General features: G+C 49.2%; 1 pseudogene; it reads left to right on the top strand.

Annotated features, from left to right (window-relative positions):
- The first annotated feature begins 2,397 nt into the window (after window positions 1-2,397).
- LOC101058791 (large ribosomal subunit protein eL22-like) lies at window positions 2,398-2,875 on the top strand (annotated as a pseudogene).
- The last annotated feature ends 878 nt before the right edge of the window (window positions 2,876-3,753 follow it).

Raw genomic sequence — 3,753 nt, 5'->3', positions numbered from 1 at the left:
CTGGCTCTAGGGCTGACAGCCAATCAATACAGTGTTGTTAATGTATTGAAATACTTTCATTCTAGTTAGCAAACAGCCATCCCTGAGCCCCTTGAATACTCTTTCATCGTCCTAGCCTGCTTTCCTTGGGACCCCAAGACTTCTTCTGAATCCAGCAAGCAAAAGAGCATCTCAGCGGGCCTCCGGGATCCTAACGCAGTTGGAATGTCCATTCTGATTGCTGGGGCTGTGTTGCTGTGCAGGTTGTTAAAATTTGTGAATATCACCTCTGGCCAGACCCATTGCCTGAGTGTTAAGGAAAGACCATTTTGGGGGCAATTAGGGGCTCTGGGTTCGAGTCCTATCACCAACAGGCGGTGTAACATTGGATACATTGTCCTTTATGGGTCTCAGTTTGTTTACCTATAGAATGAGGGCGCTGGGCCAGGTGAGCTCTGAAGTTTTTGACAGAATCCTGTGATTCCATCCTCATCTTCCAAACAGGTGTGTACCTGTGTGTGTACCTATGTGCGTACATGAGTGTACATGTGTATATTCCCATGTTTCCTTGCTACTGAGCTTCGTTTCCAAGTGCAACAAAACCTGCTGTCCCCTACACCTTCAGGCTGGCCCAGGGCAAATGCCTGATAGTCTCTGAGCCATGGGGCCTGGAGCTTGTGCTCTCATCCCTTCTGTGTCCCTTCCCCCTTCAACCCTGGACTGTTCACAGCTGCATAGACTCAGACCCTCTGTCTACCTAGCCAGAGCCCTGTTCGCGCCAGCTCTTCCCGCCGAGCTGTGCAGAGCTGTGCAGAACTGCTTCTGGCTCTGAACTGCTCCCTGCTCCTCCTTGTCTACCTTCCTCTTCCCAACCCCAGTCCCAGGTTCAGCCCTGCCAGTCCCCAGCTTGGGAGGCCCCCAGTGAGCACAGGTACTAGATGTTCCCAAAGTCCAAGCGTAGATGAGGGTGGGGCTGGAGTGGGCATGACCAACATGGTGGAGCTGGCATCTGTTGCAGCTAGCGGGGAAAAGGTTTGAGGGGTAGGAAGCAGCCCCTCCCCCAGCGCTGGGGAATGAGTAGGGTCGTCTAGGGTGCTGGCAGAGAGGGAACTTCTGGCTTCTACCCTGCTCCCTGAGTGAAGGGCAAGCTCAGTCCTCCTGCCCTCACCTTCCCATCAGGAGCCCCAAGTCCTGCAGGCTTAGAGATGATGTGCTGTCTTCCAGGGAGAGGTGGCATGATTATATCTGTGCTCTATCAGGCTAGTAGCTCTGTGATTTTCACCCAGAAAGGAAGCCCCCAAAGATGAATCTTCTTGAACATGAGAGCTCCCCCTCACTCAGAGGCCACATACATGTGGTCTGTGGATTAGCTGCGTTACATGGGATGCTATAAAAGGCAGATTCTTGTGTCCCTAGAGTGAGAGGGGAAGGGCATATGTCTGCACTTTGAACACTCCCTCCTTTCCCTGATATTCTCATGCACATAAACGTTAGTATGCATTAATTTGTGAATATCACCTCTGGGAGACCCATTGCCTCAGTGTTGAGGAAAGACCATTTTGGGGGAAATTAGGGGTTGTGGGTTCGAGTCCTATCACCAACAGGCGGTGTAACCTTGGATACATTGTCTTCTACGGGTCTCAGTTTATGCACATAAACTTTAGTGTGCATAAGAATTTCAGGAAAAGGAGGTTGTGTTAAAGTTAACACATTAACCTGTGTTCTAATGAGCTTTCCAATCTTCTTCCTAGGGACATCCAGATAGAAGTATCTTTCTTTGCAACTGTAATTTGGAATTCTTTAGAATTCTGTTAGAGCCTTCGGGATCTGTTACTTCCTGCTTCTCGCGGCTTGGAGTGGATCCCAGATGCTTGACTGTGCTGCCTTCAGGCTCTGGGCCCTTTCCCTTCACGGTGCCGGTCCTCCAGGGCCAGCTGGTTGTGGCTCCCTGATCGTGATGGAGATTTACAATGTCGATTCTTGATGTCATCTGCTGCAATCCCAGAGCAGTTGGTGGCTCACTGTCATAGCCTGGCTTCATTTCTGTGTTCTGTTGAAATTGCCTATCGGTTGTTCTTCTAGAGATAATTGTGCGTGTCTTTAAGGAAGGTTTCCTAATCCTGGGTCTATGAAGGTCTGCGGATTGGCTGCAGAGGGCCAGCAAACCTTCTGAAATGGATACAGAACTGAGTGTGTGTGTGTGTGTGTGTGTGTGTGCGTTGCATTTTTCTGGGGCAAGTTCATAGCTTTCCTCAGATTCTCAAAAGTGTCTGTGACCTAAAATATATTAAGAGACCCTTAAGGGCAAGGACTTTATCTTAGCTATCTCTTTGTTCCCCATGGTACCACCAAGCGTGGTGCTTTGCATAAAACACATGTAAACATGATATTCACTAAAGTTCATTGCTTCTGTTGAAGGGTGATGGTCTCCACTCCCTGGATACACCAGCATGGGAGGTGCCTTCTCAATGGAAAGACAAAAAGAGCATTTTCTCGCTCCCTTTCTAACTCCGCTGCCACCATAGCTCCTGTGAAAAAGCTTGTGGCGAAGGGGGACAAAAAAAAGAAGCAGGTTCTGAAGTTCACTCTTGATTGCACCCACCCTGTAGAAGATGGAATCATGGATGCTGCCAATTTTGAGCGGTTTTTGCAAGAAAGGATCAAAGTGAACGGAAAAGCTGGGAACCTTGGTGGAGGGGTGGTGACCAACGAAAGGAGCAAGAGCAAGATCACTGTGACATCCAAGGTGACTTTCTGCAAAAGGTATTTGAAATATCTCACCAAAAAATATTTGAAGAAAAATAATTTATGTGACTGCTTGCGCATACTTGCTAACAGCAAAGAGAGTTACGAATTACGTTACTTCTAGATTAACCAGGACGAAGAAGAGGATTAAATTTCATTTATCTGGAATATTTTGTATGAGTTCTTGAATAAAACTTGGGAACTAAAAAAAAAAAAGAGCATTTTCTCTTAAAAAAAAAAAATCCCTGTCACCCTGGAGAGTCCACACATCACGCCTGGGCTCAGTAGTGGCACGTCCTCTCTCCCCAAGATGGGTGGGGAGGTGGAGTGGGTGGACAAGAAAGACACCATCCCCCATCCCTAGGCAGGTCTGAAATTGAATTGACCCCCAGGAGGAAGGAGAAATTTGCCAACCTAATAGCTTTCATTCTGTGTGAGCTTTTCCTGCTGCACGGGAAGGGGGACCCCTCTGGTTCTTAAAGGAGACAATGAATCTTCATTCATTTGTGCTCTGCAGTGTTTGTAGATTGGGTAGACCTGGAGGGGAGTCAAGGTTCTTTTAGATTCTTTCAACAATGGAAGGCAATTGGAATTGGGTCCTACTGAGTCAGCACACCTGTCATCTGTGTCTGCGGTGGCTGGACCAGCTGCTTAGGGAAAAACACGGGTCCAGAGCTCTTCCAAGGACACGTTTCCAGGTCCTTTCTAGCCTGAAAATACCCGAGTCTGAGAAACGAGCCTGGGATTGCCAATGGCAGTGGAAATGTGTTAGGCATGGGCAGTCTCTGCCGTGGAAGGGGTGGTATCCACTGGCTGAGCACTTCCTATGACCCAGGAGTGCCCGGCCCCTCCTCATCCTTACGGAAGCCTGTGTTCTCAGTCACCCTGGGAGGGGGCCATGAGTTCCTCCTTTACAGGTGAGAAAGCTGCCCTGAGTTGCCCAGGGTCCTGAGGCCAGGGAGTGGCAGAGCCGGGATCTGCCTCCAGAGCTCCACGTCGCTCTGTGCCGCTGCCACCCAGCCCAGAGGG

This window comes from Pan troglodytes, chromosome 15 (assembly GCF_028858775.2).
Source record: "Pan troglodytes isolate AG18354 chromosome 15, NHGRI_mPanTro3-v2.0_pri, whole genome shotgun sequence".
In the NCBI taxonomy this organism is placed as follows: domain Eukaryota; kingdom Metazoa; phylum Chordata; class Mammalia; order Primates; family Hominidae; genus Pan; species Pan troglodytes.
This window is presented reverse-complemented; position numbering and strand designations above follow the sequence as displayed.